General features: G+C 46.7%; 1 long non-coding RNA gene across 2 annotated transcripts; it reads left to right on the plus strand.

The window, feature by feature from the left end:
- The first annotated feature begins 2,097 nt into the window (after window positions 1–2,097).
- Window positions 2,098–14,475, plus strand: LOC117797657. Of its 2 annotated transcripts, none has more exons than XR_004622638.1 (4): window positions 2,098–2,145; window positions 3,325–3,411; window positions 12,459–12,589; window positions 13,893–14,475. It is a non-coding gene; the product is annotated as an uncharacterized LOC117797657 (long non-coding RNA). The 2 variants fall into 2 exon arrangements; XR_004622639.1 differs by having other exon boundaries at window positions 2,121–2,145; window positions 3,345–3,411.
- Window positions 14,476–17,230: the final 2,755 nt, after the last annotated feature.

Genomic DNA, 17,230 nt, shown 5'->3' on the forward strand with positions numbered 1-17,230 from the left:
TCAAAATGGTGGCACAGCTGCTGGAGCTGTTGGAAGAGTATCCATGGCTGCAATGAGTATGGTATCCAGGGGTGAGCAATAGGCAAATCCCTTTGGCCAGCAGGCGGCCTGCGGCACTGACCTACTTAGGGATATTGATAGGGTGAAAGATGCCCAGCAGACACTTTCCTTTGAAATATAGTAACCTATAAATGTATAATTCTTTCTTGTTCTTGCCACTCAGGGAAATCTATAGTTATGATGGGCATTATTGTCAATATTGCCCCAAGCATAATTTTCCTGCATCATGCTAGGCTAAATATTAGGCATCTACTGTTGATAAAATAAAAGATGGTGTTCTTCATGTCTGAAACTTTTATAGAGGCATCATATTATTTTCTTTAATTTGATGGGCCCTATGGTGTCTATTGTTGCTATATATTTTTTAATAACCAGTGGGTGATCAATTATAAACTCTAAGCTTTTCAACCCCAGATTTCATGTCCATCCAGAATTGGATATAAAACTGCCTAGCTGATTTTCTGACTTTGTTGCCCCATAGACACGACATTAAAAAAGTTCTAACCCTAAAATTTTGGTCCTCTTCTTCCTTGCCTTGGACATGCACCAGACTTTCCATGTGAATGGATTGTGCCTCTGTTCACCTACTGATCCTGTTCCAACCGTTAGAAGAGTTTCCTCATTTTGTCTCTCCCTTTCAGACTTCCATCTCACTCCCCTTCTCCTCCTCCCAGGCCTCTGTCCTTTGTTGTTTGGTCCTCTTCAAGGGGTGTTTTGCAGAGTCCAGGTTTTCAATTTTGATGACTTCGAATGTCTGTTTCTTTTCATGGATCATGTGTCTGGTGTTAGCTCTTAGAATCTCTTTGCCTGGCTCTAGATCCTCAATTTTTCCTCTTGGAATCCTCCCTGCATCCCGCTAAAGTGGGTTCTAGTTTCATTTTTCACGGATGCGTGTGATCCATTTCAAGTTCACTTTTGTATGAGGTGTGGGTATTTAAGTAAAGGATTTTTGTTTCTTTGTCTGTGTGCCTGCCTGCCTCCCTGCCTGCTGGTGTGTTTTGCCTGTGGATGTCTGCTTACTGTCCTCCAATTTGATGGAGAAGCGGGCCATCTTTCTTCCCATGAAAGGCTTTGGCACATTTGCCAAAATTTAGCTGGACTTGGGCAATCTGTTTGGGTATCTGTTCAACTGCACTGGTCAACGTGTCTCTCTGTCTGCCAACATCACAGGATCTCTATCACCTCTAAATGAGCATTAAACCAGGAGTGACTTGATTCCCATTTGTTTTTTGAATTGTTATAGTGATTCTATTAACTTTGCCTGTCCATATACCTGGTTAAAGAGAAATACATGCGCTTGAAAAACAATTGTTAAAACCAAAGGTAGTTCTACATCTTTTTTTTTCTCTCTCTCTTCATTTCATGGAACAGTTCATCATTGACATTTACCTCTTCTCAAACACACACATGTGCGTTTGCACCTACGTTCCCCATACCTGCTTGTTGTCTTTGGACTTCATTGTAGCATATGCAGAGACAGATTTTGTCTAAGCTTTTCCGTGGTCAGTTTATCTCGATTACCCCCTTTCTGTCTCCTGGTCTTTGTTTGCACGCCTCAGAAAGACCTCTGCTTGAAATGATAGGATAAAAACGATTCATCCATGGCCGTTCAATGAGTACTTCCGTGATGTCGGTTTTACAGCCCCTGCCTGCAAAAATTTTTCTAAGTCGTCCTGGGAGCCCAGGGCCTGCTGATGTCTTCCGGGAATTTTCTGCGCACGTCCTGCAGTGGCCAGCCTGGAATTGTGTAGTGTGCCCCCAGCCCAGCAGCTGCCCAGATTTTCCAGGTCTCCCTTGGGCTGCTGGGGTCACGCTGTGCCAGCCGGGAGCTCCCAAGGCAGACGCCCCGAAGTCGCACCAGATGCCTTCCACCTGTCCTAGGCTGAGAGAAGAGCTCCTAAGTGGGCCAGGCAAGATCACGAGTCGGGGTGCAGGCTGTGCGCCCTTACCAGCCTGGGTGATACCGATCTGTCCCCCCTGAAGTACCTGCTGGTTGTCAGGCGCCACCCGGCGGCCGCTTTGGGTATAGTTTCTCTCCTGCGGAGCGCCAGTGAAGTTGGCTGGGATTCGGACCGTGTGCGCAAGGTGGGGAGTCTTGTAGGGCCGCGGGGAGGGTGGAGCAGCTCCCGCCGGTGCCCCTTCTACTGCGGGGACAGCGGGGACCGACAGGGGGCGCTGCAGAGGAATGGAAGAGAATGTCCGGCGCCTAGGCGCCAAGGAGCGCATGGCCCCGGTTGTCAGGCCTTTCGTTTTTGCCCTGCGGCAGTGCTGGGGTCCTGCCTGAGCCTTTACGGGACGCCTGTAGGCGGCGCAATAGGCCTGGCAGCGGGCACGCATGGGGTCCCGGTGGTGAGACTAGATTTTCTCATCAATGTTTCTGAGTCCTGCTGCGGGGGTGGGGACCACCCTGGGCATAAAGGGAGGCCCAGACAGGTCACCGCCAGCCCAGCCAGGGTCAGCCGTGAGGTCTAGTCCTCTGGAGTTATCTCTGTGGATTTTTTCCCCCAAATCTCAACCCTGAGTCAGGACAGGCATGGGCCATCCTGTGAGGGCCAGGGAGAAGAGTCCTCAGTCCCAGCCACGGTCCCTGGCCAGGGGAAGCGCCTCTGCGGAATTGTTTCCAATTTCCAATTCAGAGATGACCAGCAAATGGGTGAACCAGGAAGGGCGGACCTGCCCCCCCCCCCCCCCCCCCCCCGGCCCCNGGTCCTATCTGCCCTGTACCACTCCCCTCTGTTCGATCAGACGACCGCGGGAGCTCAGGGCTGGCGGTGATGGGGTAGGGCTGGGGACCGGTAGCTGGGCCACAGTCTCGGGAGGTCCTGCGGATCCGTATCTAGGCCCTGCCCACCCGACGCAGTAATTTTCTCCCCTGAAATTGGCGTGTTTGGCTGCCAGATAGATGCTGACGCGCTCACCTTTGGTGATTGCCTCCAGAGAAAGTTGGGCCTCTGGGAACCTATAGGGCTCTGAGCTTGACCGCAGTGCCAAGTCCGACTCTGCCCTTACCTGCTTGAGCCGCCTGCCCGGGCCTGTGTGCTGGCTCTTGTCCATCTCCGGTCTCCTGCACCCAGGACAGGGAGGAGGGGGGCAGTGGTGGCAGGAGTCCTCTACCCTGTGCTCTTCACGCCCCTGGCACCGGTGGCAGTCACGACAACCCCACCCTGCAAGACTCCCTGCCGTGTGACAGGTGTCCTCCTCCCTGGGTTGTCCACTGCTGAAGCAGGCCCCTCGGGTTGCTGTCCTCGCTGGTCTCCCCCTCAGGGCCTCTTGTGTATGCACAGACTGATGTGGTGACCTTGCTCTCCTGGGCTGGGCTGAAGCCGCGTCAGGCACGGACAGACATTTATGGTGAGTGGGACCGTGGGACCCTTCTTCTCACTCTGCCCTGGGCCCCTCACCTCTCCTCCCTGCCCACGGGGCCCTCCCCTGCGCTGCCTCATGGCATCAGCAGGATGGGTCCCCTGACACAGCGGACATTCTTGTGTGCCTTTTGGCTTGGGTTGCGTGTAGCCCTCCCCATGGCGGGAGGNCCCGACCTTGCCCTCCCCTGCGCTGCTGCCTCATGGCATCAGCAGGATGGTTCCCCTGACACAGCGGACATTCTTGTGTGCCTTTTGGCTTGGGTTGCGTGTAGCCCTCCCCATGGCGGGAGGGCAGTTGCTCCACCACACTGCTCATGGCCTGGGCGTNGGCAGTTGCTCCACCACACTGCTCATGGCCTGGGCGTGTGAGCCTGGCCCTCCATGGTACCCCTGGAGGGCTCCCGGTTGTCCCTCAGTTGCCTGAGGCTGAGTCATGGCGTCGTTTCCCATCCCTGGTGACCCCTCTTGGGCCACCACTGTTGACTGTTGTCACTGTTGTCACCACCGTGACTGCTCAGGATGCCCATGCTCGCCCATGCTGCAGGCCCCCCAAGCCCTGGTGTCTTTGAAGGCATTTTTACAGGCCTGATGGGCATACAAATGGGTGGGGATGATGTGCCCTCAGGGAGAAAGCCTTCTCTAGCAATTCCAGAGGGTGCCTTGGGGTACCGGAACCCTGAGCTGCTCTCCTCCTCCCCAGGCAGTGACCACCATTGTGGCTGCCCTTGTGTATGGGCAGAGCCCCTCTCCTTCATGTAGGGGTCTGCCAGCCCTGCAGTGGGGCCAAGCACTCCTCTTTGCCTACCGCGGCCTACGCCACACCACTCTGAGACAGGGGAGGGTCCTCCCGGGCCAGCAGGGCCTGGCTGTCATCAGGTGTGGGGCCCTACATGGGAGTGCGTGCCAGGGTTGCCCACATCATGTGCCACGGGTGGGGAGCTGTCCCACTGGCACCTTGAGCAGCTCTCTCTACCTGCTCGTGCCCCCGGCTGCAGCTGGCAGTGACACGGACACAGGTAAGGCCACCTCGAGTGTGAGCATTTCCCCTGGGTGTTAACTCCAGAACGGACCAGACAGACAGAGGTTCAGAGAGCCTTCACTGAGGGTCACATGGTGGGTGGGGGGTGTTCTGTAGGGATAGATGTTTCTATGATTTGTCGCCCATAACCGACCACCTGGACCTGCACATACACAGGCAGGCTAAGGAATGTTGTTTGTGAGACTCTTGTTGTGTGAATAACCTTTGAGAGCCTGACTGTTTGAAATATATTATCTGGCCTCCAGGTCAGAACTGGCCCTTCTGTTCTGGATGCCAAGAGCTACAAATCTTGTCTCACATCCCCTCCTGCTCCAGGCTGGGCTGGCTCACCGGAATGGAACAGGGAGAGGAGGCAGACACACAGCCCAGACTCCTCAAAAATATAAAAATTTCTGTGATAACACAGAAATGTAGCTTGCTCCGAAGTGTACTTAGGTGAATAAATGTCTAATTTCTTTTTTTTAAAGATTTTATTTGTTTATTTGAGAGAGAGAGAGTGCGCGCACACGCACAAGCAGGGGGAAAGGGGTCCAGCAGGGTCCCTGTTGAGCAGGAAGCCTGATGCAGAACTCGATCCCAGCACCCTGGGATCAGGACCTGAGTTGAAGGCAGACGCTTAACTGTCCAAGCCACCCAGGCACCCCTTGCACAAATGTTTAACTTCAAACCCTGTCATTTGCCCTATAAATAGGCCCTTATGGGGATGGTCAGTTGCAAGTCTCACCTGAGGGGAGGACGCTCCCCCCCAGGCCTCTCAATCAGGACCCCAGCCTGGCTGTTCCCCAGGGCTTCCCCAGCTGATGAGGTTGGATGTTGTAAGTGCCTGATTTGATGTAATTTTGCCCTATTCTCATGTGTTGCCTAATTTGCCTCCATCTATGTGTAGAGTCCCCTTCTGCTTCTATTAAGTTTCTATAATAAATAAAGTTTTCTCTCCTTTTCGAAAGCAAAATACAGCTGCTGTGAAGGACTTTGTTATATAAACTTTTGGTTTTCAAACCATGGTCACAGACCATTGATGAATTGAGATTAACATTTACTTAAATAGAAAATACGCATATTATTGGGGCTCCTGGGTTGTGCAGTCAGTGGATCACCTGACTCATGGTTTCGGCTCATGTCATGATCTCAGTATGGTGAGATCAAGCCCCGAGTCAGGTTCCATGCTCAGCGGGGAGTCTGCTTGGGGTTCTCTCTCCCTCTCCCCCCGCCCCTCCTGTTCATGCTCTCTCTCCCTCAAATAAATAAATAAATAAATATTTTTAAAAAAGAAAATATGCATATTATCTATACTATCTCTCCATACAAATGAATAATATAGAACTTCAATTATATCTATATTATATAATCCATTTATTATCAATGTATTATGTATATATAAATTTTAAAAAGAATGATTTCATAAAATGCAAAAGAAGAGCTGCACCTCCCTGTATTAAACTTTTATTTCAGGGGCGCCTGGGTGGCACAGCGGTTAAGCATCTGCCTTCAGCTCAGGGCGTGATCCCGGCATTCTGGGATCGAGCCCCACATCAGGCTCCTCTGCTATGAGCCTGCTTCTTCCTCTCCCACTCCCCCTGCTTGTGTTCCCTCTCTCGCTGGCTGTCTCTATCTCTGTCAAATAAATAAATAAAATCTTTAAAAACAAAACAAAACAAAACAAAACCCTTTTATTTCAGTTACTTATATGCTAGGCCATAATACATGCTATATTCCTGTGGAATGATCCAGCATGCTTGAAAGCCACTGTTCTTACATCACAGTAAATGGAACAATAAAGTGTCTGTGAAAAAAAAAAAAAGTGTGCAGCCAACCGAAAAGGCAAATACAAGAACCAGCACTCTTTCTACTTCATACATACATCGTGCTGACTCCTCAAGGCTCCACGCTGACTATAATCACTCTTTGATGGGCTCATACTTTGTTGCCTTGTCTTTTCAGATTTGTGGTCAGGCAGCAATTTTTCAAAGATCTTCTTCCATGTCTTATAACTGTTTACAAGCCTGGGAATTCTGTGGCAGCTTCCCCGATATGTATAGTTCTGCCATCAGTTAAAAAGTCCCATCTTTCAAATCTTTATTCTGTCAGCTCAACTTAGAGCAACACTCTTCAACAGTAATGTGGGGGTCCAGTTGCCCCTGTCTGTTCTGTCACTCGCAGCCTAACAGAGCAACGTCAGGATGAGCCCGTACACGCGAGTGAATCTCATTCTGTGCTTTCCAAAAGGCATATGGTCTATTATAACTGTATTAGAATATAAAGAGTTTATATTCTTTTATTGTAATGCATGAGGAATGATGCGAACCTCTCAGAGTAAATCTGGAATACTCTGTAACAACTACTTTCCATTACTTCTTTTCTAGATAAGCTTTGTAAGGTTTTGAAATTGAGAAAATGGTATTTGAACTTATAAAGTTCAAATTGTCATTTAAAAATGGTCCTCAGAAAACTAGAAATTATAAGGGTGAAAGAAAATGACTGTATATGAAAAATAGGTAAAAGACATATAGAATTTTTCCAAGATTTTAGAATGGATTTATTTAAAAGTTTTAATATCAAATACAATGGAATATTATGCAGCCATCAAAAAAAAGAAATCTTGCCATTTGCATCGACGTAGATGGAACCAGAGGGTATTATGCTAAGCAAATAAGTCAGAGAAAGACAAGTATCATATGATCTCTCTGATATGTGGAATTTGAGACACAAGGCAGAGGATCATAGGGGAAGAGAGGAAAAACTGAAACAAGAGGAAACCAGAGAGGAAGACAAATCATAAGAGACTGTTAATCATGTGAAAAAAACTGAGGGTTGCTGGAGTGGAGAGGGGGTGGGAGGGATGGGGTGGCTGGGTGATGGACATTGGGGAAGGTATGTGCTATGGTGAGCGCTGTGAATTGTATAAGACTGATGAATCACAGACCTGTACCCCTAAAACAAATAATACATTATATGTTAAAACAAGTTTTAATATCAAACATACACTGGTGCATAGCTAGAATTTGATTTTCTCTCTGTTAAAAAATTCTTAGATTATTTGTATGCTCTTAATAAGAAGTTGTAAAAGACTTGTCTTCATCTTTCATGTAATCTATCTAGAAAAAAACAATTCTGTTTTGTCTTCATCAGGTCTTTGACTACTCAAGTAAACTGAGTCTTCTGAACATTTAGAGAGCTAGTTGTAAGCATTTGCTTACAACTATGTGACCCTTTGTATTTGCCTTTGAAATCTTTTCTTGTCACTTAGATCAAATAGATAACTAAATAGTGCTCCATAATGATCTGTGATTCTATTTGGTCAAATGTACAAATCGTTTGATATTTTTGACAAACTGCCCATAATCAAATTCTAAATAAAGTCTTTTTGGGGCACCTGGGTGGCTCAGTTGGTTAAGCATCTGACTCTTGATCTCAGCTCAGGTCTTGATCTCAGGGTGGTGAGTTCATGCCACCAAACTTAAAATAAATGAATAAATAAATAAATAAATAAAGTCTTTCCACCTTAAAGTAACTTTGAGAATTTACAGAGGGTCCCTAGAACTTCTCAAAAAGATATCTTTACTCTCCTTAGGCAAAGGGAGACACTATGTTAAATTATGTGGAAAACACTGTCAAATAAGTGATGCCAAGTCTTCTTTGGTTATATTTGTGTAGGTGTTTTTAAAACAAGTGTTCTAGAAATTGTATGAACCTCCTAGAATCCTGATAAGTCCTGGTGTGTTATCCTGAATTGTCATACATGACAGAACTAACCAAATTTCCTTGTCAGTTACATCATAATGAACTCTCACCAGATCTTTAACCATTGCTCTTTTTATTTTTAATTTTTTTTAAGATTTTTATTTATTCATTCAACAGAGATAGAGACAGCCAGCAAGAGAGGGCACACAAGCAGGGGGAGTGGGAGAGGAAGAAGCAGGCTCATAGCAGAAGAGCCCGATGTGGGGCTCGATCCCACAACGCCGGGATCACGCCCTGGGCCGAAGGCAGATGCTTAACCGCTGTGCCACCCAGGCGCCCCAACCATTGTTCTTTTTAAGTTTTTTGTCATTTGTGGACAGTTATTGTTTTAAGTACTTCATCCTCAAAGAGACTCATCAAAGAGCTTTGACAAGTACTCTAGAACAGGTTTTGATAAATTTAAGATCATGACACAACTAGGCAAGAATTTCTAAAACTCTAATGGAAAACTGATTGCTTTAATGATTTATTTTCCAGATTGAATGGACCCCTGTTTCTCTTCTCCTTTAAGCTGTCTGTAACCTACAGCAATTTGGTAAAGTGTAACTTTACAACAAAGGTTAAAGCATTTATCTTTTTCTCCCTGCTGATCCCTCCAGAATTCTGAAACTCTAATTAAATATTCTTATTTTTTATGACAATGCATGTATTTACATAAGTTGAATAGAAATCAGTTGTCTTTGTAACAGGATACCCAGTACACCTAATGCTTGCTTCTTTTTTTTTTAATATTTTATTTATTTATTTGACAGAGAGAGAGACAGCCAGCGAGAGAGGGAACATAAGCAGGGGGAGTGGAAGAGGAAGAAGCAGGCTCATAGCGGAGGAGCCTGATGTGGGGCTCGATCCCATAACGCCAGGATCACGCCCTGAGCTGAAGGCAGACGCTTAACCACTGTGCCACCCAGGTGCCCCTGCTTCTTTTTTTTTTAATACTTCACTTTCTTATTTTAATTTTAAATTTTTTAGGATTTTATTTATTTGATAGATATTTTTTAGTTTTTATTTTATTTTTATTTTATTTAAATTTTTTGAGAGCGAGAGAAAAAGAGAGTGGGGGAGGGGGAGAGGGAGAGAGAGAGAATCTTAACCAGGGTCCACACCCAATGCGGAGCCTGACTCAGAGCTTAATCCCACAACCCTGAGATCATGACCTGAGCTGAAACCAAGTTGGAAGTCTCACCAGCTGAGCCACCCAGGCATCCCAACCCCTGCTTCTTTGACCCACAGTTGATAAAAGGAGACATACTTCATTATTTAAGGCCTAATTGCTTCTCTTAAAAATAACAATGCTTTAGGGGTACCTGGTGGCTCAATTGGTTAAGCATCTGCCTTGGGCTCAGGTCACGATCCCAGGGTCCTGGGATCGGGTCCTGGGATTGAACCCTGGCATCTGGCTCCCTGCTCAAGGGGTGAGAAAATGTTCCAGTGACCCACCTCTGCTATGCTATGCCATGCCTCAAATCCCTACTCTGACTAAATGTCATGCCTACTTGTAGCAAGGGGGCACCCATCCACCCAGCTCACTATATTTAGAAATGGGGGTTCTTTTATTCCCTGTGGAATATATAAATCTTCCAGATGCCCTTGCCCCTATTCCTGAAGCCTGTAAAAAGGAGACAGGGGAAATTCCCACTGATGCCTGGTATACAGATGGGTCTAGTCAAGGAAATCCATCCACAGGGACAGTAGTCACTATTCAGCCCAACACTGACACCATCTGGATGGAACCAGGAACAAATCACAGCGGCAGGTGGGCTGACTCAGCTCCAAGCTGGTTTGGCTGGTGTTTACTCATGGGTCTTGGCCATCAGCCCTTTGCGCTGACAGTTGAGCTGTTTGAGAAGGATTAACACCATGGCTCTAACAATGGGAAGCCGAAGGGTGGATGACTATGAATAAACCCATATGAGGTCTGGGTATGTGAAAGACATCTGGGGGCATCCTCAAGAGCCCAAGGCAGTCCTCACTCTTTTCCACATCCCAGCTCATGAGGGGCTGACACCCCATGGCATTCAAAAAGCTAATGCTCAGGTACGAGCCCCAGGTGCTGATCCTTCAGTAGATAGATACAGCAGATTGGGTGCACAGAAAAAATGGCCACTGCACTGCCCAAGTGGGATGCCATATTGTCAAGGATGCCGGATTGCGTTTGAAGCACAATGACTTGGTTAATGCAGTAACAGCAAGTTCTAAACAACGCCCAAGGCAACTGCCAACAGAGTCTGATACCATGTACCAGAGGTCCTCGTTGGTGAGAGACGACAAATTGATTATATTGGCCCCCTCTCTCTGGGTGAGCATTATACATATGCTTTGGTTTGTGGGGAGACTACACATGGCCCAAGCCAAGCTTTGCCCTGTTGCCATGCAAATGACGCTGCCACCATTAGGGAATTACAGAAACCGAGTACCAGGGATGGATACCTTGTCAAATAGATAGTGATTGGGGATCACATTTCAAGGATCATGATATATAAGACCAAGCAGAAGACTCTGAATGGAGGTTCCATCTTCCCTATAACCTGCAAGCAGCAGGATGGTAAAAGAAAAGAAATTACAGCAGCAGACCTTGGCTGGGTGGACTAAAGTACTTAATACACTTGAATGATCAACCCTAGGGCCTGTTGCCCTATGCCAGACTGGTGACCCCCACAGAGGCATACGACACTGTAAATGTATGGACGTTGTGAGAAAGCCAGTACTCCGACTCTTTCCATGGGTCAATGCACTATGTTGCTGAGAATACCAAGCCCCATCACAGCTGGGAAAGGAGTTATCTTTTGGAATTTGCAGTAGGATGTCCCAGTGGGGGGCATGATACTTCACACCCCAGGTAATGGGGAAGTACTCAATCTCCACTGGGATCCTGTTGTCCTCCTGCAAGCTGGAAATGTTAAAATGCACCAGTCAAAGAGGGGAGAACATAGGGTCCTTGTCCTTGTCTGGCGTATCCCATCCCCTGTCCATCTCCTCACACATGACAGTGCTGCCTGCCCTGGCCATCATGTATGGTATGAACTACTGGGTCAAGTTTCTAAAGTTTCTAAAGCTGTCAACCTCTCTCTCCTCAAAGCCGGGTGGGTTCATTCTGTTTCCCATTGAGATGATCATTTGGCCACTGTCTTTGTTTCTTCCATTTGCCTGGAGGATAGTATAGTGCATCTAGAAGTCCTTACTAAACAAAGCCAGTCCTTATGGATCATTAAAATGTCTCTAATGAGAAAAACTGTCCTCCAAAATAGGATGGCCTTGGACATTATTATTGCCCCACAAGAAGACACTTGTGCCATCATCCAAACAATCTTGTGTGGGTGTGTGTGTTCATACTTGATGAGTCTGTTAATATATCGACTTTATTAAATTACACGAGGACAAAAGTGAACGTTCTACCCCAGCCTCGTGTACTTAATAAATTTGTGGTTTGGATCATGGTGCTCTTCGTGAAAAATCTGTCACTGATCTTGTGAATCATTGTCTTAATCTGGGATATCTCTCGCATGTGCCTGTATTTTGCTGCGCCATATGCCCACTGCCCATGTGGCCAAAGCAGTCACCTCTGTGGTTGTGAAACCCCTTACTGAACACACAGAGCACAGTGCAGAAGAGAGGTTCATGTGAGATTGGAAAAGTGAGTCAAGGGGTCGGGTACTGGCATAGTTCACCAAGAAGCTGTGACTGCCAGGTAACCCAGGGGCTGGACCTGGGTGATTGGAATCTCCTCAACCCCCCACCCCCCCGCCCTATTTTTCGAATGTGGTTTTCACTTCCTTTGCCCACTTTTAGAGGCTGCTCCAAGCCTTGAGTTAGGGATGTGGTGCTGGGACCGTGTGGATGGTATATGTGACTGAACCCAGGGAAGGCTTCTATAGAAATGGTTAAGATTTGGCAGGTGGTTGGGGCACCTGGGTGGCACAGCAGTTGGGCGTCTGCCTTCAGCTCAGGGCGTGATCCCGGCGTTGTGGGATCGAGCCCCACATCAGGCTCCTCCGCTAGGAGCCTGCTTCTTCCTCTCCCACTCCCCCTGCTTGTGTTCCCTCTCTCGCTGGCTGTCTCTATCTCTGTCGAATAAATAAATAATATCTTTTTAAAAAGAAAAGATTTGGCAGGTGGGTAGAGAGATCTCCTCTTGCTGCTGCCCAAGATAAGCCTTGTATGTAAGATCCCTTTGCTTATGAAAACTGCTACCTACCAACCTGTGGTGACCTGCTTTTCTCTTTGGACTCTCTCTGCTCTCTGTGCCTGGGGCCCAGTTTCAGATGACACCTGGGACGCTCCTGAAGAGCTTGTGAACTGACACCAACTGGTGACCTAAAAGTAAAGGTTTTCAGGAATTGAAGCAGATGACAGCCAAAGAGACAGCTTTGCCAACACCCTTGACCAGGTCTGTATGCCCTCTACTCCCTGTAGCTTCTTCCATTTTTCCCCTCTTAGAAAACACTGTTACTTATATTTCTCAGCTTTCTGCAAAAGAGGGAAACCTCTCTGACTATTGGAGCTGTCACCAGAAACTCCAATCTGCTCATGATGTCAGAGACCCCTGGGTCATCCCTATAACTAAGTTTTTAGTCCCAAATGCCACCTTTGAATAGACCCGCAAGCCTATGGATATTACCTGTCAAGTTAAGTTGTTACAACCAGCTCTTCCCATACCTTGTTTCAACCTTTCCCCGGTCATAACCCGTCCTAGCTCAACTGAACACTTCTGCCCCTGTCAATCATATAACCCCTGCTNAACTGAACACTTCTGCCCCTGTCAATCATATAACCCCTGCTTCCCCACGATCTTTTCCTTTCCTAAATACAATCTGTTCCACTAAACCCAAGGTAAATACGAATAGGGTTACACCTCTTTGTGAAGAGTTTAGAAAAGACCCCTTTAAGAAGTAATAGCCTTTTACAGAATGTCATCCCGTGGTTGTTCTGACCCGTGGTTGGCAAGGGTTCAAGAAATTCCAGCTAATGAGTCTAACAATAACTAGACCATAGCTGGAGACGTCTATGCTCCATCTAGCTCATTTTGTTTGTGGTGGACCACATTTCCCAGGGACATATAAATGTTTAGATAGCTGTCAAGTCAGAGGTCAATGCATATTGGGACATTTAATTGTCCCTGTTAAAACCCATAACACATCAGAAGGCTCCCGCTGGTCCGTGCCGTTGAGCCTCTACAGCTGCCTTACATGGCAACTTCCACGGGGCGCACATGATTATGAGTTTGCCTCCACAGGGAGAGCCTCTCTCCCACAGACAAAGCATGTGCCAGCGAATGCGTGATAAATAATCTCTCCCGCGTGTTAGGAGAGCTGGCCACAACCCAAACAGAGACAGCCTAACACCGATCACCGCCGGGCTAAAGTAATATCAGATAATCACATGGTCCTTGATTATCCACTTACTGAACAGGAAGGTACTTGTGCAACAGCAAATGCCATGTGTTGCACATGGATAAATTCCCCTAGGAAGAAAGAACCCAACTGCGTAAAAATCAGAAAACAAGCATATTGGCTACAACAAATTCCACCTAACAACCCATAGTCTTTTATTCTATTTAGCTGGTTCCCTTCCAGGTTTGGGCTCCTGGTTTAAGACTATTACCTAAACTGGGGTCATTATTCTGCAACTTGTCTCATTTTGTGAAATCAGTTTTATTTTTATAACCACTTTTAAACTTTGCCGCCTGCCAGATCTCTGCAGAACGGAGGCACCAAATAGGTGATGCTGGCTCGGTGCTTTGAGATGATCTCCAGTGCTTACAACCTTGATAAAGAATGGTAGTCAGGTGGAAGATGCCTGAGAATCTCCCTCCTCCCCTTCCTTGTTATTCAAATGTGGCCCCACAGTTTCCAGTCTGCACACAATCCCTTCAATGTAAAACATGACAACTGGGAGAGGACCTTCCTGGCACTGAGGCACAAAGCGACTGAATGTGAAAAAACTCTTGATCAGCAAGCTTTCAAGAAAAGCCCTCGGTCAAAGGGGGAAATGGAAAACGATGAAAGGAAACCTCATAAAAAATGGAGTCAGGAAGCCCTGAAGGAGGCGCTCGCATGCTCTTACCCTCCTCACACCCTGCATACCCAGTAGGGAGAAGGGAGAAATTCTTAACCTTCACAAGGGAGGACACAATTCATATAGGAATCTATCTCCTCCTTTTCTGAAAAAAGGAAGATCTCTCCCTGCCCCAGCAGCAACGCGCTAACCATCCGTTGGAACCAATGAGAAAACTCTACAACCTCAAACTCTTCTTCTCCAAAAAATTATGTACAAAACAACCCTCTCCAGTTTCCTCCTGAAACGTAATAAATACTGACCTTTTGGTTGTCTTTTTAGACATGCCTGTGGTTTGCCATATTTTGCAGTCCTGAACTGCAATTCCTCTCCTATCCCTGAGTAAACTGATTTTACTAGAAAAATAATTGGCTATTTGGGGCGTCTGGGTGTCTCAGGAGGTTAAGCATCTGACTCTTGGTTTGGGCTCAGGTCATGGTCTGGGGGTCGTGGGATTGGGCTCCACACTCAGTGCAGAGTCTGCTTGTCCCTCTCCCTCTCCCTCTGCTCCTCCCCCTGCTCTCTCTTATTTATTTAATAAATAATTTTTTCAAAAATAAATAATCGGCTATTTTTAAGGTTGACTACCCTAATAGCCCCGTCCTGTGACCCAGGATGGCATGAAATTGCCCCGTTCCAGATCCCTGGCTCTCATGACCCAAATAAGCAGCAAGTGCGTGCACACCCATGCACCTTCAGATACTTTTGGGCTGCAGGGGATATTCTGGACCCAGCCACCTGCATGGCCTCAGGGTAGAGGGAGCCTACACTCTATTAATCTTTATGAGGCGGAAGTGTATAACGGGTGACAGACTGTCCCCATTTAGACTGGCTGCCTGGGAAGTCCTAGGCTTCTCCAGCTGTCAGGGCTCACCAGTGTCTATTATTGGAGTGTAACCTGGCCATCTCACCAGGCCCCACCCTGGAAAAACAGTCCAGATTCCTCTAGCTCTGCTTTCAAGGGGAATATATGCATTTGTGTAGGTTATATCTTAGAATTAGGCAAATGCCAGTTACCCCGATAACTCCTTCCTGTGACCTGGCCTAGCCCCAGCATTGCCCTGTACCAGGCTCCTGGCTGTCCTATCTGCACGGCCAACCCATGCACAGTCTGCACCCTGTCAGCAGGCACTTGGATGCTGGGACCCTCCAGGCCATGGAGCACAGGCAAGTCTCCGGCCACCTGGCAGTTTCCATGATGGAGAGATCCCACCACTGAAAGCCCTTTCTGAGGTTCCACCTTAAATGGGCTACCATCACTACCCTTTTAGACAGGCTACCTGATGGCGGACCAGCTTCTGCAGCAATCAAGTCTCCCAGGTGTCTCTTAGTGGAGGGTACCTCGGCCACCCCACGCAGCTTTACCATGGCAAGGCAAATTCATATTTCTCCAGCTCTGCCTTCAGTGGGAATATGCCCATTTGTGTAGAATAACCATTGGAATTAAGCAGATGTCAGGTACTCCACCCCCAGCCCTGTCATGTGACCTGACCTTGCCTAACATTGCCCTTTCCAGGTCCGCGGCTATCCTGTCTAGTGGGACCCATGCATGACCACCCATAATCTGTCAGCAAGAGGGACTTGGGCAAGAGGGACTACCCAGAGAAAAATTTCTGAGCTCTCAGGTTAAACTGGCAACTGTGATTTACTACTTGGACTGGCTGTCTGCTGGGGTCCTGTGCTCCTGGAGGCATCAAGGCTCCCAGGAATCTCATATTGGAGGGTAACCCAGTAATTCCACTTGACCCCGCTCTGGGAAGGCAGTCCAGAGTCCTTTAGCTTCACCGGAAGTAGACGTCCTGCATCCTGATGGTCATGATTCCTCAGGCACCTGTGAAATGAGCATCGACACTTGAAGGAGGAGCCATGACATTGGGTCACCACACTTTTGTGTGCCCCAATATCAAAAGAAAGACTGGAGCCTACAGATTGCAGAAAGCCCCCTATGATAGAAGGAAAACGTGTTCCTAAGGATTATTTGGTGGAATGGAACCAAAATATCTTTATTACTGCTAGAGCCTTGGCTAAGTCTATGGTACAGGGACCTGGAACTATGGCCTTTTGCCTCCTCAGCCAACGATGTATAATATGGGAAACTGGACCAGGGTGGTATGCTCTAAGCCAAACCTCACCCTGACCTATTGGAGTCAAGGGAAACATAAGGAACACGAGGTGAAGGAATGTGTAAGTACAGAACAGGGAGCAAATGTGATACTAGAAGGAAAAGATGCTATTCCAGGTCAAGAGAAGATAAAGGAACTATTAAGCTGGTAGGACAAACAGTTCACATTGAACCTCTTAAAACTAATAAATCTAATAAAAGAAATCTAATAAAAACTAATAAACCTTAAAACTAAATAAACTAAATCATACATTAGAAATCCTAAGACAAGAAACATTTGGAAAATGAGACAAAGTTGAAATAACTTGCAGGAGTTGGAAAGAATAAAAACCAACATTCCCTAAAATAAGGACAGCCGTGAATTCTGCAGTTAGGGCAGTTTACCAGGGACCTGGCAGTGCTATGCAGGCCAGTACACTCGTTCTTTATGACAATAATCTTTCCTTGGAAATGTACCATAAGGAAGTTAAACTGAGTGATTTAAGAAGGCTAACTTCTGGTCACATGGTGACTGGATATGGTACCTTGGTAAGAGTTCTTTGTGATGCTTTGATTGATAATATTAAGAATACGATTGCTTAAAAAAACTGGCATCTAAATTATAGTATATAGAATGTACATCAAAGGAATCATTCTACCAAAATATGACTGTTTGTGATTAAGATTTCAAGGGACGTGGAATTACAGGATAGATGGATATTTCTGTGAACTTCGATTTGTTGAGGGAATTAAGTTCTTGTTAATTAGGGTACAAGTGAAATCATAAGGTAGATGGTTGTGCATCGAACTGATGATTGCAAGTGTCCTTGTTTAAGACAAAGACAAAAGAAGTTGTTTTTAAAAGTAAAGTTG

The sequence above is a fragment of the Ailuropoda melanoleuca genome, unplaced genomic scaffold (assembly GCF_002007445.2).
Source record: "Ailuropoda melanoleuca isolate Jingjing unplaced genomic scaffold, ASM200744v2 unplaced-scaffold10792, whole genome shotgun sequence".
NCBI classification, from domain to species: domain Eukaryota; kingdom Metazoa; phylum Chordata; class Mammalia; order Carnivora; family Ursidae; genus Ailuropoda; species Ailuropoda melanoleuca.